Raw genomic sequence first — 25720 nt, forward strand, 5'->3', positions numbered from 1 at the left:
CTGTCAGCACAGAGCCCCACGAGGGGCTAGAACTCGTGAACTGTGAGATCATGACCTGAGCCGAAGTCGGATGCTCAACCAATTGAGCCACTCAGGAGTCCTAAGGCATGGTAAATTTTGAGATCACTAATTAAAAAAATTATATCTCTAAAGGCATTCGCCTTTTCGGAATTAAAAAAAAAATTTTTTTTTTTAATTTATTTTTTGAGATAGAGTGTGAGCGGGAGAGGAGCAGAGACACACACACACACACACACACACACACACACACACACACACACACACACACACAGAATCTGAAGCAGGCTCCAGGCTCAGAGCTGTCAGCACAGAGCCTGATGCGGGGCTCAAACTCACGAACTGTGAGATCATGACCTGAGCCGAAGTCAGACGCTTACCGACTAAACCACTCTGGCACCCCACTTTTTTAGGAATTTCTTAAGCTGAAGAATACAACAGTAGTCATGCACTTGAAGACATTTTTGTATCACTGTTTTTTTCTAGTACCCTAGAGATCAGACCATAGTAGATTGTATGGACATTCCTGCATAAAGAATTCTGGGAAAAAGTAGATATTTTTAGAATCTTGTGAAGTCAGCTTAAATTGAATATTTTACCTGTTATAAGTAACCGGAAAATGCATCAACTGGCTACTTTCTTAGATATCTGATACTGTATAAAAAGTGATCCTTCCAGTAAAAGATGTTAGAAACAGCATTTCCTTGTTTCCCCACAGAGGGGTTAAAATCGATCACAATAGGATGAATTCAAGCTGGATGTTAGGATGAACTTCTGCATTTTTTTAAAAACCAAAATGCATTTTTGAATAATCAGGATAATCTAAGCTTCAAAATCATTAACTTGAAATATCCAGAGAGTCATGTCAATAATTTCTAGGAAACTCATATTGTTCTGACAAACCACTTTGTGGCTTTATGGGGGACCGATGTAAACTTAGCGACACAAGAACCTGAAATATATGTTTTAAGGAATTTATAGGATTTCTATTGCCTTCCTTGAAGTTTACCAAGAGTGCTTCTATGTATAAAATTAATGTGTCTAATTAATTTGTTAGAAGGTAGTTGAATTCAGTTGAGCGATTATTTATTTTGGGTGGCAGGTATGTCCTTTAGTATACCAAAAAATCAATTTTGTCAATTTTGTGGTTTCAGTTTTTAGTGAGTTGTTTTGGCATTGTGGTGTGCAGGCTTATGCATTCATTCAAGAAGAATAATTTTTCTGGACATCACTCAGAATACTCCATGATGCTGGGGCCCCTGGGTGGCTCAGTTGGTTAAGTGTCCGAATTCGGCTCAGGTCATGATCTCACAGTTTGTGAGTTTGAGCCCTGCATCGGGCTTTGTGCTGACAGCTTGGAGCCTGGAGCCTACTTCAGATTCTGTGTCTCCCCCTCTCTCTATCCTTCCCCTGCTCACACTCTGTGTCTCTAAATAATAATAAATAAACCTTAAGAAAAATTAAAAAAAAGAATACTCCATGATGCTAAATGGCTAGCTAGAGAGTCAGCATGCTGATGCATCTCCTTCCTGATGAAACTTTTACTTTGGCAAGGGAAGAAATGTCACCTTGGGGCAGCCCCAAGTTTTATCTAACTCAGATTCTGCCTCAGGCAATGGAAATAAGAGACTGATTTAGAGAGAGCATGGGGAATTTGTTCTAAGTCTGTTAATGTTTTAACCAGACAATTAGCCTTACATTTTTTAAATAAAGTATCAGGCCGAGGTGAAGATGTTAAATGCCTATATCAACAACAATACAAGGAGACTAGCAAGAAATTATGCTTTCAGTTGCATTTTTTAAAATGTTTATTTATTTCTGAAATAGAGACAGAGTGTGAGTGGGAGAGGGGCAGAGAGACACAGAATCCGAAGCAGGTTTCAGGCTCTGGGCTGTCAGCACAGAGCCCGATGCAGGGCTTGACACAGGGCTCCAACCCACGAACCACAAGATCATGACCTGAGCTGAAGTCGGTCGCTTAACCAACTGAGACACCCAAGCACCCCAACCACGTTACATTTTTTAAAAAGAAAATTAGAACCAAAAAGGAATCTTCTGGACTCTTTTTCTTCCTTTTGCCTCAGTTTTTATCCTCAAGTCTTCACATTCTAGTTACCATTACCTTAAAACAAATTCATGTTCTAGATCAATGTCTTTCTTCTTTCTCCTTTTTCCATTGATTTTTTTCCCCTAGAATTTTTATTTTTGTGCCAATTGTGGTCTTGGCAATTGTCCAGGTTCTGGAGGGCTATTTAAAAAAGTCTAAGACTTAGATGTTTTAAAGAAGACTATAATACAATCCTTAGTTTTACTTACTCTGAAGTTGGTGAAACAGAATAAATGCAAATACTATTGGAAGACATTACTTATTCAGAATGTTCTATATGTCAGACCTTTAGCTAGACAAGTTATACACATGAACTTATGTCATCATTGGAACAACTTTGGAAGTTTGGGATTATTTTTCTTGTTTTACAATATGACAATTTGGCTTAGTAAGAATTGGGATTCAAACTCAGTCTGGCTGACTCTGCGGTTCATATTCCTTTTATTATACCAAACTGAACAAAGAGAAGGCTCAGAAAAATATCTTAATGGTTGTTGAAGGGTATATAACTATACACCTATCACCTTAAGCTTCTCAAGTAATAGGATTTTAGAATTTCCTTTGCTGTGTAATACAATATTTACATTGCATGATGTTTTCCTCTTGATTAAGCATTTAACTCCTACTGGCTTCAATCAAACACTAGTGAATTAGATCAGGTATTATCATTTTACAGATGATGCACTAAATAACTTGTCATAGTCATATAGCTGGCACATAGCCAGAGAACTGGAGTTCATTTCTCCGTGGACGTGTTTAGAATGAGCTTGACACAAAATCTTTAAAAAAGTATAATTTTGAGCGACAAGTGTAACCATTCCCTAGATCCCCTACCCTGAATGGAAAGTGGATGTTCTCTGTGTCCCCAGGACTCAGCCTACAGAACATTGCTTTCTTCTTCTGAGGCTGACGTGGTAACATGAAACAAAATGTTTCTGGAAGACTTTGGGGCTCTGAAGGAGAAGGAAAAGTACAAAGGAGTGCCCCAAATGGGGGAAAGAGGTTAGAAAGATGAGCTTTAAGAGTTTTGTCTTGGACTTGTCCTTTTGCCATCTGTCACAATGCCAGCTTTAGAGAGATGAAGAAGTATTTAATGATACTGAAAAGTAGAACATATGAATCAGTTTCACAACTGCAGTCTTTACTTATTTTTAATCATCTTCATGCACATGTCTGAAAGTAATTATACAAGAAGAAAAAGAATTGGTAAATTTACATAATAACTAACCTGGGGGGGGGGTCTGGGTACATTAGTTTTATGTTTAAGCTATTTGCCTCTCATAATTACTTTGGTGATATTGATCGTTTTTAACAATCATATAAAATTATGACTGTTTTTAACAGTCATATAAAATAAATGGGGTTGAAAGATACATTATTCCAAATTAAGAACAAGACATAATGTGTTAGTATAAAGCAGTGGTGATTGTGTGTTCAATTCTGGAAAGAAGGTAAAGAAGGTGATTAAAAAACGTTTTATGCTGAGTCTCCTATTCAAATAGTTGATGATATTTAGGAATTGGTGAAAAATAACATAGGTTTTGTTCTAAGAAATAAAACCAGGGGTATTTTCAACCCATCTTTTTTTTCATGATAAAGTTGTCAGAGGCTATATCTGTATGAGATCGATAGAGACTTTTTACAGAAAGGTTACTGCCTCTGTCTAAGCAATGAGTAGACTATATCCTTTGTTTCTATTTTTATGTTCTCCTCCTGTAAATGTGTAGTCTTTTACTTGTATAATAAGAAGCTATGGCAACTTTGGCATCAAAACCTCATAGAAGCTGGGAGGCCTTATTAGTAAGTGTAAACAGTTAAGCTTTCAGTAGGCTTATTGTAATCACCTATGTAAAATAGATTTGTATATTTCTTGCTTTAGTTTTATTAAATTTTGCTCTGTTATTTGATGCATATATATTTAGGAGTGATGTCTTTGTTGATAAAATGGTTCTTTTATGATTATGAAATGTTCCTCCATCTCTGTTAGTACTCCTTGCCTTGAAGTCTATTTTGTTTGATCGTAATGGAGCCACAGTGGATTTCTTGTTTAGGGTTTACGTGATGTATTTTTCTATTATTTTGCTTTCAACCTGTCTTTACATTTAAAGTGCATATTTGTAAACAGTATATAGTTGAGTGTTACTTTAAAAAATCCAATCTCATATTATCTGCCTTTAATTGGAGTGTTTAATACATTTATATTTAATATAGTTAGTGACATATTTGAATTTGTCCTGTTTTCCATTTGGTCCATGTACTTTTTTTGTTTCTTGTTTTGGGTTACTTGAGTGTTTTTAGTGTTTGATTCTAATCATTCAATTTACGTTTTTGCTAAACCCATTAGGGTTATGTTTTACTGATTAGGAATTACAACAGGTGTCCTTAACTTATCAGAGTTTAACTTGAATAAATATGTTATACTACTTGTATAAGAAATTTATAATAGTATAATTCAAGTTACCTCCTCTAGAACTTGTATATTTTATGTGCTCATATATTATTAACCTATGATGTCATTATTTTTGCTTTTAAAACAGTCCTTTTTCTTTCAAAAAGTTAAGAAAATGTATTTAGCAAATATTACTACAATTTCCAGTTCTGAATTATTCTATTCTGGTATTTCCATATCATAATATTTCACTTTGGTCTCATGTACTTTGTTTAACATTTCTTATAGAGTTTATCTGCTAGTAAGGAATTCTCTTTGCTTTCAACTGATCTGAAAATATTTTTGTTTAATCTTCAGTTTTGAAGGATTTTTGTTGTTGTTGTTACCTATAGTTATCAGTTAGCATTTTTTCCCCAACACTTTAAAAATATGTTATTGACTTCTGGCTTCTATTATTTCTGATGAGAAGTTGTAATGTATGTTATTTCTCTATATGTAAGCAGTGTGTCTTTTTTCTATGACTTCTTTTAGGTTTTTTTTTTTTTTTTATCTTTGTTTTCAATAGTTTGACCATGATATGGCTTGTGTGAGTTTTTCTGTGTGTGTGTTTACCATATTTTGTTTTTTAAAATTTTTAACGTTTATTTATTTTTGAGACAGAGAGAGACAGAGCATGAATGGGGGAGGGTTAGAGAGAGGGAGACACAGAATCTGAAACAGGCTCCAGGCTCTGAGCTGTCAGCCCAGAGCCTGACGCGGGGCTTGAACTCACGGACCACGAGATCATGACCTGAGCCGAAGTCGGCTGCTTAGTGTTTACCATATTTTGGGTTTACTGAGCTTATTATATATATGAGTTGGTATTTTTATTAAAATTTGAAAAAATTAAACACACATTACTTAAATTATTTTTTGTTACATTCTCTCTCTCTCTTTCTGGAACTTCAATTACACGTATATTAGTCTGCTTTATTTTGTTCCACAGATCACTGATGCTCTATTCATTATTTTTAAAAATTTTTTATCTTTATGTTTAAGTTTTGATAGTTTCTATGTCTATTTATCAGGTTCATTGACCCTTTCTCTTATAGTATGCAATCTTCTCTTAATTTCATGCAGCGAATATTTTATTTCAGATTTTTTCCCTAAGTTTTAGGATTCCTTTTTTTAAAAAAAATTTTTTTTTAACGTTTACTTATTTTTGAGACAGAGAGAGACAGAGCATGAATGGGGAGGGTCAGGGAGAGAGGGAGACACAGAATCCGAAACAGGCCCCAGGCTCTGAGCGGTCAGCACAGAGCCCAACGTGGGGCTCGAACTCACAGACCGCGAGATCATGACCTGAGCTGAAGTCGGACGCTTAACCGACTGAGCCACCCAGGCGCCCCAAGTTTTAGGATTTCATTTGGCTCATATGTACTGTTTCTTTATCTATCCATCCTGGAATTACCCATCTTTTTATTTATTATATGTATATTTTTATGTAAATTTAAAAATATCTTAATTATATTAAAAGTCTTGTCTGCTAATTCAAATATATTGAACATATATGAATCTGCTTTTATTGGCTATTTTATATTTTAATTATGAGTCAATTTTTTCTGCTTTTCCACATGTCTCATAAGTTTTGGTCGTATACTAGACATCGTAAATGATATGCTATATAGAGATTCTGGATTCTATTTCTCTGAAGAGTATTGATTCTCATTTTAGCATGTAGCTAAATTATTGGCTGGATCATGCTGATCCTGTCTAGTCTTCACTTTAGGCTTTGTTGATATGAGTCTATTTTGATTTCACCTTTAGTTTTAGGATACAGCCTTTAGCCTGGGACATGGTTCTTACTTTTAATAAATGGTCTTTCTGGGGTTTCAATAAAAAGCTTTGAGTGAAAGATAACACAACAAAATATAATGAAGTCCTCAGTGAGGTCGTGGAAAGGAGGGAGGAAGTAGATATTTGGCAAGTTTTTCAGGATACTATATATGGGGAGTAAAAACAAGGGGAGTGTATAAAATAGAAAAAAAAATGGCAGCAGGTTTTTTAGAGAAAACAGGAAGTCAATTTGCTTTCAATTTTTTTAAAATTTGAAAATAGAGTTAAAGCTCTCTTTTATTAACATTTACATTGTAAAGGCAAAGTGTTATAGGCCTGCTTACTAGAGTCATTGAATTTTAGAGCTAGTAGGAACCTTAAAGACCATTCATTTTTTTGCCTTTAACAATCTTGGTAATTTACTTCACCTTTAACTTGTAATTATTGTTGTTTTATTCAAATAGGGCTACATGTTGCTAGAATGATCTTCCATTTTCAATAATGGATATTTTGCAGGTTTTTATAGTAGTTTGGTGGGAAGGGAACATTGAATTAGGGCCTAAATAAGGTTATTTTGCCTCACTGATATTCTTTTTAGTTATATAACATCAATAGTATAACAATGTTGAGAAATTATTGAGAACCAGTGACAAAAAATTCTTCCCCAAACCCTTCTCTCCTTGGTAATCCATACTAGAAACTTCAAAAAATAAAAGAATCCTAAGATAACTAAGATATTCTTCCTTAGAACATGGTAAAACCCTTAATATCTTAGGTATCTTACTATTTATATTTTATGGTCCTGGTTAAGAGAGAAAAATCTTGAGCTGGTTCCATTCAGCCTCTTTCACATCCAAGTGGAAGGATGACTTTCCCTTTTACACCTTCATCATGTTTCCAGGATCTGCTCACTTCTTCTGGAAATTACAAATGTGCTTGATTGATGCAAGAGGTTGTTCACAAAGGGTATGTCAGATGGGGACCAAATAAAATCTTGGAAGACATACAGGTGCTGTTTCTGTTGGCTGCAGCTGTAGGAAAGCTCTGGTTGAATGCCCACAGGAAGGATAATATGCAGAGCATGGGTGGGATGGGGGGCTGGTGAAGAATGATGCTTATTCCATTGGAGCCTGGAGTATTCTGATTCTGCTCTACTTTTCCAGTATTATCTTTCTGGGCTCCAACTACCTCTCTCACCTGCCTCCAGTCTGGTATCTGTATGAGGATTGGTAGTGGAAGGGAGTTGGGAATGGTTGGAGATCTCTTTGTATTTTCTACTAAATGTTTTACTCCTGCCATGTGTTTTTTCTCTCCTAAGCCATAGACTTTCAAAACTCAAAAATCAATAAGAAACTCCTTTCCTCCTATGTTTTCTTTTTTAAATTCCTTTCCAGAGGCAACAAACACAGAATAGCTTAGTGGTTTAAATGGGAAGCTAGGCAAAGAGAAAAAGAAACACCAGGCAAAATTACATTGGCTAACACTGGTTAGAAAGTCAGAAAAGTCAGGTGAAAATATTCTAAAAGCATTAAAAATAAGCTGAAAAATAATTAATCTTAAAAAAAAGCCTGGAAGTTCTCTGCCTTTTTATAAATATTGTTTCGTAAATATTGGTGTTTTATTGACCTCAAATTGTATCTAAAATACTTACCATGTAAAAAACAAATAAGCACATGGTTGAATGGTGAAAAACATTGAAAACAACCATCAAAGTAATTGTTTCATGTAATTCACTTTTTCTGTTTTCCCTCAAACTGCTTTTGAGATACATTTGTAGGTAAATTTTATAGCCATTGCTATAAATTTATAGCTTAGTAGTTCCTATTTATAAATTTCCTAAATCACATTTGAATAAATTTAATGAGCTAAAAGGTTTTTAATGGTTTCCAGCTGTGTGTGTGTGTGTGTGTGTGTGTGTGTGTGTGTGTGTAGACTCTTGGTGTCTGTATACTGATCCGTCACTCATGAAATCCGTAAACGAAATGAGAATGTGAAGACATTTGTTAGGATCTTATCAGAGAAGGAAACACTATACCTTACTGCACATTTGTTTAGATTCTGTTATTGACTCTATTTATAAGATTTAAGATGATGCTTGTTTCTAATAACACTGGACTTAGGCTTCCTTAGGAGGCACATTCCATGGTATTTTATGAGGGTCTTATAAGACCTGATATATGACTACTATATGTGCTAAACTCTGCTCAGGTATAAAGACTCTTTTTGGAATCTAAGTGTCTTAGCATCATTTCAAAGTCTTATATTCAGTTCAGCTTGGGGTAGTTGATGGTAGAAATGGAGAAACTAGTAAGTGTCAGAAAATCTGATAATCAGGGCCATGTGTCTTTGGGCAAGTTGATTCACCTGCATGGGCCTTGGTCTCCTTAGCATAAAATGAGAAAGTTGGAATGATCGTCTCTCAAGTCCCCTACAGATCTTAATGTCAACAATTTGATCTCACTTGGTATAAATATAATAGAACTAGAGAGAAGGACGGTGTCCTGAAACACCATGGCTTTCACTTGTGCTTCTAGGTGGACTCCACCTAAATCACTTTGGACAGATGCTTTATTTAAGTTGCTCTAAAAGCTCTTCAGGGACCATTCTTGATAATTCCTTCTGCCATTTAACTCTATCAAGAATTTCATTGTGTCTATAGCTACACTGTGTCTTGACTGCTGTAATTGCTCAGTAACTACAGGCTGATGATGGTAATAATACTCTACCTCTACCTGTTATGCTGCAGTCAAACTCCATTTTGTCAGGTTTTGTTATCAGCAGATTCAGAAAATAAAGATGATATGACTTCAGGCCTAATTGTACACATGAACAGGAAGGAAATAGTTTATATCCCCCACCTCCAATTCTGTCAATGGTTTTGGTTGTGTCTGTACATATCAAAAACATCCAGATGAACAGGGAAATACATGATGTGTTGAGGAATGTCTTATGACAGTATTAGAAATACAGAAAATCCCGATTTTCTTATTCTACAAATGGTTTTTAATACTTTGGTTATTTAATGAGCTAATGCATGTAAGAGATTTCATAATCTGTTAAGTGCTCTATAAATAGGAATAATTAATTAATTAACTTATTTACAATATTTAAATGTAAATTTTATTTCTTTCTCCTTTTTTAAAATTTACATTTTAGTTAAGATACAGTGCAATATTGATTTGAGGAATAGAATTTGTGATTTATCACTTACATATATTACCCAGTGCTCATCATAACAAGTACCCTCCTTAGTACCCCCCATCACCCATCTATCCCAACTCTCACATCCCTCCATCAACCCATAGTTTGTTGTAAGAGACCAGTGTCTACTCATATCACTAAGAGTCTCTTGTGTTTTGTTTCCAGGTCAAATTGTCAAGGCCTCTCATGCTCCCATGACCCATAATACGTTCTTCCATGGTCACATTTCTTACTTTAAATGCTAATTATTTGCTTATTGTCTCTTTGGGTTGTAATTTTTTTGGGAGGGTTAATCCACGTTTGTTCATCAGGGTCTAATACAATGGCTATTGCATATAAGTGCTCTTTTTGTATGTATTTGCTGAATTAATGAATGCAGATGTCGAAAGGTATGGTAGGAGACTCCAAAATGAGAATAAGTTCCCTTAGGAGATATGCAAGATGATCCAAAGATCATAGAAAGAAAATATTAGCCTATTCATTTATGTATTTGATTTTTACCTGAAGATTGTCCATTTCGTGTGTGTTTTGCAATGTTCATGCTTATTAGTTCAGTAGTACATGTCTATATTATAATATGGAATAGCAAGTTAAGTTGGCCTCAAATTTTATGATACTCCTCCCATTGAAAGGTAGGGATTTATATCCCTTCTCTTGAATCTGTGCTGGCTCTTTGACTGTTCTGGTCAATAGAATATCAGAAAAGTAACACTATGTCAGCTTCTGTGCCCCATCCTTAAGAGACTGGCAGCTTCTACTTCCATCGTACAGAGAACGCTTGCCCATGAAGTCCTGCGTGACCATGTAAGAAGTGGGATTACCCTGCTGGGGAGACCACGACCATGTGGAAAGACTCTGAGATCTCATGGAGAGAGTGGCACCTGGCTAAACCTAACTTTACAGCTGCCCCTTTCAAGGTACCAGGCTTATGAGCAAAGTGGTTTTATATCCTTTAGAGCAGCCTGACTGAGTCATTAATAGGCTCGCTGAAAGACCCTAGTCAAAGAAACAGAAGACTTACCCACTGAGACCCATCCTAATTCAGGACCAACGAAATCAGAAATATAATAACAATGGTGATTGTTTTAAGGCACTAAGTTTGGGAGTGGTTTACTATATAACAATAGAGAGCCCGCACTATATAGGGCATGTGGTTTTTTTTTTTTTTTTAAACCATCGGGGTGCATGATCAAAAGTGGTACCCATTGGGTTAAAGTAATGGGGGAATCAATGTGGTCAACACATGTGAGAATAATTTGTTCGTTCTCAAGTGTTCTATTTGCTACTAAGTTTGGTGAAGATAGACCTACATGGATAGTATGCTATTTAGTCAATTGTAAGAATGCTAGGTCTATAATTTCTGAGCTATTAATTGTTTAAAATGTTTTCAATTTTAAATGACTGTTTTATAGATATAACCAAAGAATATTAAAATTATTTCATACTTACTGACCCTAATCCACCATGCCTGATTCTGAGGGTTTTGACTTCTATCTAAGCAGGGCTGGGAAATGCAAGGAAAACAGGCTTTGAAGTTAGGCAGATCTGGTTTCAGTTTAGGATCTATTGCCTCTAGGCTGTAAGAGTTGACTATGTCATTCAATTCCTCTGAACCTCAGTTTCCTCCTGTAAAATAGGGTAAATCTGTAACATACTTACATTGAAGAATTGTTGCCAGGCTTAATAAGTGGTCAAAAAATGATATATTGTACTATTATTACCCTTTTTGTTATTTTATTGACATTGAGGTATTTATTTATTTATTATTTTTTAAAAGTTTATTTATTTTGACAGTAAGAGGGAGAGGGAGAGAGAGAGAGAGAGAGAGAGAGAGAATATACCACATAGGCTCTGTGCTGTCAGTGCGGAGCCCGACGTGGGGCTCGATCCCATGACTCTGTGATCCTTACCTGAGCCAAATCAAGAATCAGATGCTTAACTGATTGAGCACTTAGGTGCCCCAACATGAGGTTTTTAAAGCAAAGGATTTAAATTTAGTGAGCAGTGGTATAAGAGCATGGGCTATTACTATATTCTTACCTCACAAATAGTTTTCGTTTAGTGCTTGACCATACTTGAAACATAGTCATGAATATTTTTCAACCAAGACATCTGTTTCAAAGGGAAATGATGTGGTTGAGAGAGTTAGTTGAGAGTGACTTCTCATTTCAGGCCAACTTAACACACTTGCCCAGAACAAGTTATAATTTTAGCCAGACAAATGGTAAAATATGACTTTTAAAATTATGGTCTTTTAAGTGTTTATTGGGAAAATTATTATACATCAAACATTATATATCTAATGTCACTAAATATGTCACACCTCTATGGATGCTCAGTATATCTGTGGATGGATGAATTTATTTCCCTAAGTGTTTACAATGATATAAAATCATCTATTTTTTTCAGAGTATATTATGCGGTTAAGATCAACCTGTTGGATACTGAATTGTGGTATGTGAGGAACGGCAATATCTTGTCTCTAAGTCAATTTATGTAATACTTATTTTTTTATTGTGGTGAGAAACACATAACATGAAATTTACCATCTTAACTATCTTCTTTTTAAAGTTTATTTATTTGTTTTGAGAGAGAGAGCGCGAGCAGGAGCAGGGAAGGGGCAGAGAGAGAAGGTGAGAGAGAGAATCCCAAGTGGGTTCCACACTGTCAGCACAGAGCCCAATGTGGGGCTCAAACTCATGAACCATAAGATCATGACCGGAGCTGAAACCAAGAGTTGGATACTTAACCGATGACCCTTAACCGACTATGCCACCCAGGCGCCCCCCATCTGAACCATCTTCAAGCGTACAATACATAGTGTTAGATATATGTACGTTGTTGTGCAATAGATCTCTAGAACTTTTTCATCTTGCAAATATGAAGCTCAATACACGTTGGACAACTCGTCTTTTCCCTCTCCCCCAGCCCCTGGCAGCCATCATTCTACTCTCTGTTTCTAAATAAGCTTATTATTTTTATACCTAAGCCCTCACCTTTTGTTCACTTCCTTGGGTCTATAGATGGTACTGCTGTCACCTAGTTCCCCCATCTCACGTCTCTGCAATTTATCTTCCGTTCCTACACTGACTTTATCATGCATGTCAAGTAACTCTATTCAGTTATATGTTTTGAATAGTCTCATTATTTTGCTTTCCAGAACAATATTTTTCATTCTGTCTACAGCTGCACCCTCAGTGGCAGCCTGGCCCAGAGTTTCACAATATTTTCCCATGTTACTTTTGAAAGCTTTTGATTGGGAATTCTGGGATACCAGCCATCTTCAGATGTAGTCTGAGGTCATTTCCTACAGCCACACATTGACAGAGATTGGTCTCCTTGGCGGTTGGAAATAGTTAAGCCTAGTGGAAGGTTAACCATATGGAATCCTGCCTTGACTATATGCTTGACGGAGAATAATATGGTCTCAGCACTGTTTCAGGTCTTCAATCATTTAAAGTAGATGCTAGGTTTGATACAGTAGTCAATCTCCATCAAGCATATTCAGAAAACCTTGAATCATTCAATTCAGCAAACCTCTGCTTAGATCATTCAATTCGACAAACTACTGCTCATGTGGCACTCATGATAGCAATTTGAGTGATAAGTGAGACTTTGAATGGCTTTGCTCCCATTGAGAACATTTCACTGGAATGTGTGAAAGTTGATGAACTTGACCAAAATCATGCAGGGGCATGTCCGGTACCTGTAGTCATGCTGCTGACAATTTATGTCACATTTTTATTTTATAGAGTTTACACTTCTTCCATGATTTCTCATGAACTCTTCATGAAGTAGAGAATACTTCATGAAACTCTTCATATAGAGTATAAGAATACAGGAAACTTTTATAATAAAAGATTTTTTTTTAAGGAAAAGGGCTTATAAAGAGTTAATATTTCTAGATGGTAGAGGTAGACTTTTTGGCTTGGGTCTTTACTAAGCCTACTGAGCCATTTGACCTTGTAAATCAGCATTAGATATAGTCTAAATGTAGATTAAATTTCCCATTAATCAATTACACAAGAAAACTATTGTTATTTATTGGCTATCTAATGTGATGCTTTTGAAGCCAGATTGCATAAGAAATACCTAAAGTGGGGGGGGGGGGGTGCCTGAGTGGCTTAGTCAGTGGAATGTGCATTTCTTGATCTTAGGCTTGTAGTTTGAGCCCCATGTTGGGTGTAGAAATTACTTAAAATATTTTAAAAAAGAGGGGTGCCTAGGTGGCTCAGTTGGTAAAGCGTTTGACTCTTGATTTTGGCTCAGATCATGATCTTGCAGTTTGTGAGATTGAACCTGGTGTCGGGCTCTGTGCTGACACTGTGGAGCCTGCTTGGGATTCTCTCTCCCTTTCTCTCTACCCCTTCCCCACTCATGCTCTTTCTCTCTCTCAAAATAAATAAATAAACTTAAAAAAATAGAAGGAAATACCTGGGGAAGAACTATGAAAATGTGATTTCTCAGGTATCATTCCTTCAGGTTCTTATTCATTGATCCATTGGGCCTAATAATCTGCTTTTTAAAAATGTAAATTTTATTGTGGTCATATGCATAATGTAAAATGTACCATTTTAACCATTTCTAAGTGTATGGCTCTGTACTGTGCATTCACATTGTTGTGCAGCCATCACCACTCTCCATCTCTAGAACTTCATAATCTGCTTTTTAAGCAACACCCTTGGTGATTCTGAGGGAGGGAATTCACACTCTGTATTTTGTGAAACATTTGGTATAATGTGAACTTAGAGCTGTGCCAAACATGGTGGGAAAAACCACATGTGTGAAATGTGATCCCTGGATTCAAGCCCTTTGCACTTTGACAGAGGACCAAAGAATATGAATGGAATAGTTAGAGAATAATCTCAGACACAGTAAAATTAAGGGATACCTATAAATATATATATCATCATACATGTGTACATACCTGTTATACAGATGGGTGGGTGCTAGAAGGAAGGAGATGAACAGATATTTATGGTTGGAAAGTAATAAATACCATGAAGGAATGGGTCTTGAGCTTGATTCAAACAATGTTGACTTAACAAATATTGCTAGGTATAAAGGCAGCAATATTAGGATTTCAGGCAAAGGAATGATGTGAGTGGGCAAGAACCATAGGCCTATTTCTCCAAAGATTATGTATTAGTTGATGCAAGTCAGAGTTTATGCTCACATCAAAGGTACTTCCCATATAGACATAAGGAATACCTTAAATTCCCTGAACTTCATAGCAAGGAGCCAAAGACATACATAACCACAGTGATACCATCTGTGTTTTGGGTCACATGGTCATAAGCAAAAAATCATAGATCTTTTCATTTGAAGAACAGCTAGTTGAAAATTACTCATTTGCTGGGGCGCCTGGGTGGCTCAGTCGGTTAAGCGTCCGACATCGGCTCAGGTGGTGATCTGACGGTCCGTGAGTTCGAGCCCCGCGTCGGGCTCTGTGCTGACAGCTCAGAGCCTGGAGCTCGTTTCAGATTCTGTGTCCCCTTCTCTCTCTGCCCCTCCCCTGTTCATGCTCTGTCCCTCTCTGTCTCAAAAATAAATAAACGTTAAAAAAATTAAAAAAAAAGAAAATTACTCATTAGCTGAGTGTTCTTCCTTGCAGCTAAAATATTAAACAGAATTTCCTCTTTAATGGTCAAAAGTATCTGCACCTGATGTTCTCAAGACCCTAGACCATAATTTAGAGAGTTTAAACCTCCAGATCTCATCCAGAAAGGATTTCCCCAGCAGCATGAAGTGGAGAAGGATCTAGGGATCTGAGTGTTTTCTCAAAAACTTCTCCCCCTGGTAGTTCTCAGTTCTGCTCTCCCCCATCTCCTCCAGGATCAGGGAGTGAGTATTAGGTGATCTGGCATTATAGTTAATTTTGTTGTTTGTGATGAAGGCATGGTGGTTATATAAAAGAAACCCCCTTATTACTTGGAGATACTCCATACATATGGGTAGCAAAACAAATGACTGGGATCTGCTTTAAAGTATTTTGGAAAAAGCATGTATGAGTATTGGCAAGATATTGATAATTGTTGAGCCAAGTAATGGGTCAATGAACATTTGTTATAACAATCTCTATTTTTGTATATATTTATAAATTCTAATGAATGTTGAAAATGAATCTTATTTAATGTAACATGTTACCATAAAGGATCGGGAAAAAGATGTAGAAGAGCATTGTCATCAGAATACTTGCCAAGCCCTTTAAATTATGATGTCTTTTTAAAGAAACTGAAATTGAAAATTAGAGATGACTAATTATCATCTGGGTTTAGTTTATATAAGAAAACTGCAAAGTGCAATTCACTGGATCCATATTTGAAGAAATTATCTTTGCTTTATTTCTAAAAATAGGTGATGAATGCACATTTATGTATTTTAGAGGGAATAATATATTTAAGAATGTGTTATCTTCTTAAGTGTTTTTTTAAAATTTATTTTGAGATAGAGAGAGAGAGAGAGAGAGAGAGAGAGAGAGAGAGCGCGCAAGTGAGCGCACATGCATGAGCAAGGGAAGGGGCAGAGAGAAAGGGAGACAGGGGGAGAATCCCAAGTGATCTCACGAACCGTGAGATCATGACCTGAACTGAACTAAGGAGTCGGATGCTTAACCAACTGGGCCACCTAGGTGCCCCTGCATTATCTTTGAAGACTTTTCACTTTAACTTTTAAAAATAACATTTTAAATTTTAGAATAATTTTAGGTAAGAGAAGTTTCAAAGATAGAACAACATTCTTGTGTACCCCTTATTCAGTTTCCCTTACTGTTACCAACTTCTATTACCATGGTACGTTTACCAAAACTAAGAAGTCAACACTGGTACATTACTATTAACTAAACTCTAGACTTTTTTCCTATTTCACCAGTTTTTCCACTAATGGTCCTATTCTGTTCCCTTATCAGTTTTCCCAAGAAAGTGGTTACACTTGTGCCTTCCTACTTGAATCCCCCCAGTGGGCTGCCCTGATGGGTAGATGCCTTAAGGAGGGCAGAAGGGGTGTCTGAGGAGGGTCTTCCAGGCTAGGAGTTGTGCAGTGGAGGCCCGTGTGGCACCTTGAAGACCTACAGATGTCCCTTGATAGATCTGGAACTGAATATCTGCCACAGAAGCCACCCCCAGAGAAGCAGAGAACAGAGTTTCCTCTTTAATGGGAAGGAGGAGGAGATGGTGTCCTCCTCCCTAAAGGAGCCACACTGTGGGGCCATCGTAGAGGAAAACCTGTCTCTTGTCTTCCTTTCCCTCCGATCCTAGGCCACCTGTGGGCAAAGCACAAGGAAGAGTGAGGAGCAACTCGGTGAGGGCAGACCAGGGCCCCTCACCTTCAGCTGCTGGAATCTCAAATCCAGCCTGCAGAGCTGAGAGCTTTGGTTTTAAAGTGAGTCTACAATTGCAACGTGAAAAGGACAGGGTCTGTCTTTGAGAACCAGCCTGAGACAGGTTGCTGTTAAGGAAGTTAAGAGGTAAGTCTGAGATCTTGGTAAGATTTTCTACCACGTCATGGGTATGGGGGAGCCCAGTAGATCCTAATGGAACCGTTGTGGCAAAAAAACCAAGCGAGCACCCCCCCCCCCCCCCCCCACGAAAGAAAACAAAATGAAACAAAGCAAAACAGAACAAGCAGAGACTCTTCAAATTCTCATTACTTGTATAGAGCATCAAGCATGAATCCTGGTACATGTTGAGTATGCAACAGATGTTATATTAATGTTATTAATTTGTTGAATTTGGATCCATTGTCATGTTGCATAGGATTAGCAAATCCAGAATTCTTCCTTCCAGCTTGCTATTCAGCTGTGTGCTGTACGTGAAGGAAAACAATGCAAAGAGATTTGTTTTCCTTCAATGCAGGGACTTGCTTAGGATGGCATGTTTGTGGCGGAGAGGGTTGAAGGCAATCCTGGATGGTGTGTGTTCTGGGAGCCCTCGCGGTGCGGCTTTGGGCTTTTTGCCTGGGGAAAGATGAGCTCTCACTGCAGTGGCAAACTCACAGCCTTACATTACAGCAAGTCTGGAAGGTGGTGAAGCTTGAAACCAAGCTTCCCATTTTATTTTATTTTTTTTAACGTTTTTTTTTTAAATTTATTTTTGAGACAGAGAGAGACAGAGCATGAACGGGGAGGGGCAGAGAGAGAGGGAGACACAGAATCGGAAGCAGGTTCCAGGCTCCGAGCCATCAGCCCAGAGCCCGACGCGGGGCTCGAACTCACGGACTGTGAGATCGTGACCTGAGATGAAGTCGGACGTTTTAACCGACTGAGCCACTCAGGCGCCCCACCAAGCTTCCCATTTTAAGTAGAATGCTCTAATGGGAGCCCAAAGAAAGCATGAGGGAAAGAAACTACAAAAGGTCAATACATGCATTTGCTTAATATGTTGTAAGCCGCTGGTGTTCACCCGAATGGGCTGTTAGTCCTCTGTGAAACAGGGAGTGAATGTTATCACCCTACAGCTCAATGGAATGGAAACAAAGAGACTGTTAGAATCTGCTTACCCACGTCCAAGAGGAGACCATGAAAGGGCTATATTCTCCTATGATGGTATTTTGTCTTGTTGCATTTTCCAAGCTTCTTAAAATGTTAATAGTCTCTGGGAATACTGGCAAGACACGAAACACGAAACATAACAAAAATAATTGAGACAAAATGATTCTCGGAAAGAGTATGCTACTTCGTAAATCTAGATTATCTGAGACTGTGCAGAGTTTAATTCCAGGGATTGAAAACATGAGAATTGGTGTGCATCCAATATTGTAAGTCTAAACCTCGGACCCCTCGGAAAAACATTTCGGTGTACCCCTTCGCTCTCTCATCTATCTCTATCAGCACATACATATAAATATCAGTGGACCATAGGTCATAAATGCTGTGGGAAATACCCAAGAAAAACGCAACATAGGGTCTCTACCCTCAAAAGTCTGCTTGGGAAGGAAAAAAGCTGAAGAATAAGTCAAAGTGGGATTTTTTTGGATATTAGTTATAAGAACCTATAATAATTCAGAGGTGGAAAACATCAGCATCACAGGTAAATCAAAGCAAGGTGGAAATAGATGTACATACTGAATGGGCAGCTAACAAACAGGTTTGTCTGGATATGAGGGAAGGAGCTATGCCAGTTAATTGGATATGTTCGTGCAATGGAGGTATCAGGGAAATGTGGGCTTGGGATGATAAGAAGAGGGTGCTATAGTAGATTCTCGAGCAATTGGTGTAGCTGTTGGGAATGGAGAGGAATCACTCATCCCTATCAGAATGTGTTTCTCTCTTCTGGGGCCTTCCTCTAAGCACTTCCCTTATGCTATTTGCAGTCATTAACATTTTAGCTGAAATTACTGTTAACCATCTAACAGGTTCCTCTGGGGCTCACTTAGAGCTATCCTCTAATCCTGAATCAGGAGGACTTGCTTTCATGCCTAAGCTTTCAGGCATGTGTTCAGCTTAGTGTTTTTGCAGTATTTTTTTTTTTAATTTTTTTTTTTAACGTTTATTTATTTTTGAGACAGAGAGAGAGCATGAACGGGGGAGGGTCAGAGAGAGGGAGACACAGAATCCGAAACAGGCTCCAGGCTCTGAGCTGTCAGCACAGAGCCCGACGCGGGGCTCGAACTCACGGACCGGGAGATCATGACCTGAGCCGAAGTCGGCGGCTTAACCGACTGAGCCACCCAGGCGCCCCTTTTGCAGTATTTCTTATAACTGGGGTCTCATCTGAACTGCAGCCAGGACTTCCCACTGGCTCCTCAAAGCTCTGGATCCCTATTTCCAACAAAGCTTTAAAAATTTCCCAATGAACTACCTAAAGGAGATAGGGTAGACACAGGCTGGCACAGAGTAGATGCTTAACAGATCTGAGCTTCATAACTTCGTTTTACTTTCTAGAATTTTTGCTGTTTTTTTTTCTTTCCCTTGCTGGCTATTACAGGTTTGTTATGAGCTGTGGGCTTATGTAGTGACTGCTGGTGGTGTGGCATGAAGAGGCTACATTCATTCCAAGGATGCCAGCTCCCATTTTACTAAGGGAGAGCCCAGTGGTAGGAACACATAAGAAATGTAAAGAGCTGTGTGGACTGATGAACTGTGGGATGCAGTCATGAACTTGGCTAGACCTTGTGAGTTGCTTATATTCTCTATTAATAGTTCAATTTTCCTTTTGAGAACACTTTATTTTGGAAGCTAGTGAAATGATTACATTTGGAAGAGTGTCTTAGATCAGTAATATTTTAGACACAATAGCATGGTAAAAGGGAAGTCATGTGAATGTCAGGGGTTAAAGAGACTTGGCAATGAATCTGTCTTGATCATTTGTTGGCAGCTAGAACTTGGTTAAGTTACTTAGTTCCCTTGTGCCTCACTTTTCGTGCCCATAAAATGGAGGACACTAATTACCTACATTAGAGAGCTGTTATAAGGGCTAACCAGATAATGCTTACAAAATGACTAATGTTTAGTATCAGGAGTCATATGGTGTAGTTTTCATGGTATCATGATAGAATTACGGCTAGGAGTCGAGGAATCTCCTTGTCTTGCCCAGCATATAATTCTCCCTTTCAATGAATTCTAAGGGAGATAATTACATAAAAGAGTTCCATGGAGGTGGGAATTATCTGGTTATTACGTCTTTCATAGACACTTGGCATCTATCAATGGAGGAGTCATTTTATCACTAGTGAGTTCCCAAGTCATCCCAAGTCTCCAATAGGAGGCTTACGTTTTAATCTGGGTTACAGCTTGTGATTTGGACTCAAGACCCATGTTGGCTTCTCTTCACCATCCCTTCCCTTCCCCAGTAATTGTCAATCTCATTACCATATGCACCCAGCCTAAAGTGACAGGAAGAAATGAGAGAGCCCAGGAGGGCTGACCTGCAGGGAGGTTGTGGTTCAGTGTAACAGCCCCAAAGCATGGAGGAAACACGAAACAGGAGAGTGTGTGACATGTGTGGGCATGATCTTTCCCACACAGTGGGTCCTTCTGTTTAAGATATGGACAATCAGTTTGTGTCATTTGTTCTTTGAGGAGTAATGTGAGAAGGAAGAAGGAAATAATGACCTTCAACCACAGTGCCTCCCCAGCCAATATAGTTAAGTGCTTAATAAATGATACTTCCCTTGACCTCTTTTATAGTGTTTTAAAATGAAGCATTTTATATGAATGGACCAATTTGTTCTTTTTACTGTATTCTGTCTCCTGTATTCATTTCCTCCAAAAACTGAGAAAATATCTGAGTGTTGGTGCTCCTTCCTCTGAAATGGACAGTGGACCCGTTCTAGCTGGGGATTGGGGAGGGATGTCTGTGTCTTTTTGTTACTGTTTCTGACAGGTTTGCCCCTTTCCCAGACTAGAAAAACACTGGGTTGAGAGCCAGAGGTCTCTGGTTTTAGGGATGGCCCAGTGAGGCCAGCCACTTCAGCTTTCTGGTTCTCAGCTTCCTCACATTTAATATATGGCGGTGGAGTGAGAGTGGAGTGATTTTCAAACTTTGTTCCTTGGACTGGAGGGGTTTCACAGTGAGGCTTTCATGCCATGTGTGGGAGTCAGGAAGGATGGAAAGGCTGTAGGGCCCAAGTGGGGTGAGCTCCTAGCCACCCACTCCACCCCATCCATGTACACCCATCCTGCTTCTATCTTTCATGTGTTGGGGTCCTGCACAGAACTTTGTAAGTTTCTGTTCTTTACAAGTCTGAAAATAGGGGCACCTGTGTGGCTCAGTTGGTTAAGTGTCTGACTCTTGGTTTCGGCTCAGGTTATGATCTCACAGTTTCTGAGTTCGAGCCCCACATTGGGCACTGCGCTGACAGAGTGGACCCTGCTTGGGATTCTCTCTCTCTCTCCCTTTCTCTCTGCTCCTCCTTGCTGGTGCTGTCTCTATCTCTCTCAAAACAAACAAATAAATAAATAATAAATAAATAATAAATAAATAAAGTCTGAAAATCTCAGACCTGGATGAACTCTGAAGCTGTGTTCTCCAATGCTTTGGCTACTGGTCACGCATAGCTACTGAGCACTTGAAAGGTGGCTAAGCTCTAGGAACCACCTCTGTTTCCTCCAGGACCCTGGGGAGTCAGACTCTCTGAGGGCTACGTCAAGGTAATGTTGGCTTCTGAGAGGGATGGGGCCTGAGTCTTATTTGTTAATCACCAGACTTCCTTGGATGACAAATTGCTTTGACATGGTTAGCGATACAGGCTGTTAAAGTGGAATAGGTTGTGAGCTAATCACAGCTTAATAAGCCTTCTCATTTTCTGTTATAACCTATAAAGTACTCTTCTGTTTCTAAATTCTTGTGTAGAAAACTGTCCTTCAAGGTTCATTTTTTTTTCTTTTTTTTAGGAAAGGGTAAGGGTAATGTGAGAATAGGATAATATTCAGTCAAGGGTGAGCAGACCTGGATGTTAGTGGGTTCTGCTTATTAATAGCTGCATGTCTGTTCTCTTTGGACATTGATTTACTCATCTGTATAACAGGTGATACCTTGGTCTGCCTACCGTTTATATGAAAAAGTATTTATTATGGACTGAATGTTTGTGTCCCCTCCCCACCCCCCCCCAATTCATATATTAAAGCCCTAACCCCCAATGTGTTAGCATTTGGAGGTAGACCCTTTTGGGAGGTAATTAGGTTTATTGAAGTCATGAGGGTGGGCCCTATGATGCGATTAGTGTTCTTCTAAGAAAAGAAAGATACCAGAGCTCTCTCTGTGGCAGGTGAGGATACAGCAAGAAGGCAGTGCAAAAAGGCAGCCAGATGTCCACAAATCAGAGGAAGGCCTTCACCAGAACTCAATCCTAATGGGGGCACCTGGGTGACTCAGTCGGTTGAGCATCTGACTTCGGCTCAGGTCATGATCTCACGGTTTGTGGGCTTGAGCCCCGTGTCAAGCTCTTTGCTGACAGCTCTGGAGCCTGCTTTGGATTCTGTGTCTCCCTCTTTCTCTCTGCCCCACTCCTGCTCATGCTCTGTCTCTCTCTGTCTCAAAAATAAATATAAACATTAAAAAAAATTAGAAAAAAACCCCTCAATCATAATGGTCCCTTGATTTCAGGCTTTCCAGCCTCCACAACTATGAGAAATAAGTGTTGTTTAAACTTCCCATCTCTGGCATTTTGTTATAGCAACTTGAACTGTCTAAGACAGTGTTTGATAAATGAATAGTGAGAAGGCACACTAGTTATGAGTTACTTTAGAACTTTGGAAGTTTAATGCAGCGTCTTCCTCTGCTTGTCTAAACCTGGTTCTGATACTTTCCACGTGTGATTCTGAGTGAGGCACTAATTCTGTCTGGGCATCTTAAGATTCCTTCTCCCTCAAGGTTCTGTGAAATCACAAATATGACTTAAACTCACTACTTTATGTTTTCTGGGTCTCAAAAAGCATACATGTGTGTTTACTTATTTTAAAGAATTGTACCTCTTAAGTTGCAAAGGTAATATCTGCTCCTCATATAAAGTTCAAAAATTATAAAAGCATAGGAAATAAAAAAAAAGTGAAGGACTTTATCTCTTCATTTTCCCCAAATCTAATAGTTTGCTGTATTTCCCAGGTATCTCTATGCTTATACAGTCTGTGTGTGTGTGTAATTTTTACTTGAGTTGAATCAGGCTACAGTTGTTTGCAACTATTTTTTTTTAAAAATTTAATGGCATTCCAAGGTTATCTTTCTATATCTATATATTATGCTCTTTTATCCTTTTTAGTATTTGCATGATGTTCCATTGCATTGTTGGAGAAGGTCATCAAGAGGACACATGCCCGTCAGTTGACTCGGGAGCTGGACCTGGGCACAGAGGCTCCTCACCCCCTCTTATGTCCTTGGAATGTGTATTATGCCCACTGTTCCTTGTCTTGTGGCCACCCAAGACGAGTCTTTAAATAAATTTCTTACTTAATAAAACTGCCACTTACCAATCTCTTCAGTCTCTTTGCCCTCCAAGTATGGGGGCCAGCTTTAGATTGAACCTGGGAAGCTCCCATGGTTGTGAACCAACATGCATGCATATGCTTAATTTATTTAGCTAATCCCTTACTAATGAGGATGTTATTTACTCATTTTATATTTGTTTTTTACAATTATAGAAATAATATGTGCATATTGTAAGAAACATGAACAGTAAAGAAAGATATGAAATATAAGGCAAAGTTTTCTGACCCATTTCCATTTTTAATTTCTCAAATCAAATTCCCTAGTACTTATCACTTTGAATAGGTTTCAATTTCATTTTTTTGCTGGCTATTCTTGTAGCTCTAAATAGTATACTTCTCTATTTGTTGATTCAACAATTTTAAACAGTATCTATTGACTGGCTGCTAGGAAAAATAAACAGGAGTCTGAAATTCAGTGGCATGGAGGAAAGGACAACCTCTTAGAATATGTGTCTTAATGTGTGTATCCTGATTTAATATTTATATGATGAAAGTTATTGATATAATCTATTATGAAGGTATTTTTTCTGTATTTCAAAAACTTTCCATGCTGGTGGGGTAGAAGGGTGGGATAATTTCAGTCTTCTACTATTTCACGAAACCAATGACCTGGAGGAATTATGTAGCATCAGCTTTATATACATGTTTATAATGACCCAGCCTTGCCTTGGGATTATTGGAGCACTTACTGAACAGAGGGGTCCAAGTTTTAATCCATGGGCTGCTGAAGGAACACTGATGAGAGCCTGGCAAGCACACGCTAGACATGGAATCCAGTGGCAAATGGCAAATTCAAGACACTTGCAGACAGATTTCAGTGTCAAACTTCTAAAGGTTGTATCTGAGCACAAGATGTGGGTGTGGGCTCAAGTATATTGGGCTAGTCAGATATTCCTGGGTCAGACACCATAGAGACCCCTGAAGTCCAAGTGAGTTCTAGGGTGGGGATGTCCTCCAACACTGGTGCTGGGAAGTTTTATAATGCAGGCACTGAGAGAAACTAATTGGGAGTTTCCAATAGAGTTTTCTGCAGAAAAACTGTATTAGGTTACTAAAATGTTTCCTGCACTTAAAAAATGTTGTGCTCATGCTGAGTTGGAACTGGTAAACCGTTAAAGTGGTCTGCTACTCTGGTTTCACTATTATTAAGGAATTTATTTAAAGACAAGTCAAAATATAAAGGCAGTGGTAGAAAAGTAATCAGGTATGTATTTTAGGGTAAGGGATTTTCTGGCTGATGCATGTGGCTCTCTAGATTATAAGGAGTGAGAGCTATCCTGTCAGGGGGAGGGGAATTAGTTCACATTGCTCTTAAGGTCATATCTCCAACCCCATATCACTTAATAAACAGTGTTATTCATTACATCTTTGTGTGTGTGCATGTGAAATATGCCATTGTGCCATTGTGACCTTCTCATAAATGAAAACAGCTAGGGGCACTTGACTAAGAAGGCTAGAAAATCAGGTTCTGTTAATCTACTGAATAACCCCATGCAGGTCTTCAGACACTGCAGATCCTGGAGGTGGAATAAGGTATGAAGGACCCAGGCAGAAAGAAATTAGATAGGGTTCTGTGGCCTTGATTACCAGGCACGTGAGGGTTCTCTATATCTCTGGGAAGCTGTACGATAGGCATAGGATTGAGTAGGACCATTCCTAGTGGACCATGGGGCCTGGCTACCCTGGACTCAGGATTCAGATCTAGTGGAGTCTGAGGGTGGCTGACCTTTTTTGGATAGTTCTGTGTGGGTGATGTATCATGCTATCAACCGGCCATCAGAACAGAGTGATAGCCAGTCTTTAGAATGAATCACTCAAGTTTAGTCCTTGGGATCAGGAAGAGTGTTAGGAGTAAAGCTTTGAAAAGGAAGATGATGGTAGTCATGGAGGTAGGATAGTGTAGACCAGCGGCTCTCCAAGAGTGGTTCTCAGCCTAGCTGAGTCAGAATCACCTGGGAACTTGTTAGAAATGCAAATCCTCAGGCACACTCCAGACCTACTAAATCAGAAACTCTGGGAGTAGGGCTGAGCAATCTGTGTTTCTAACACGCTCTAGGTAATTCTGATGAATACTATAGTTTGGGAACTAGTGCTATAGATTAACTAGCTACCTGTTCATTAACTTGAGATTACTTTGGTGATATTTATGTAGGCAAGCACAAGTGAAACATGAGTCGAAAAACTCAGATAAGTAAGTTACACATTTCTTCCAAACCTCTGCTATTGAGGGAAAGTTTATATATTTTTTATTATGTAAAGAAAGAACATT

This window comes from Panthera uncia (assembly GCF_023721935.1).
Source record: "Panthera uncia isolate 11264 chromosome D3 unlocalized genomic scaffold, Puncia_PCG_1.0 HiC_scaffold_8, whole genome shotgun sequence".
NCBI lineage: Eukaryota > Metazoa > Chordata > Mammalia > Carnivora > Felidae > Panthera > Panthera uncia.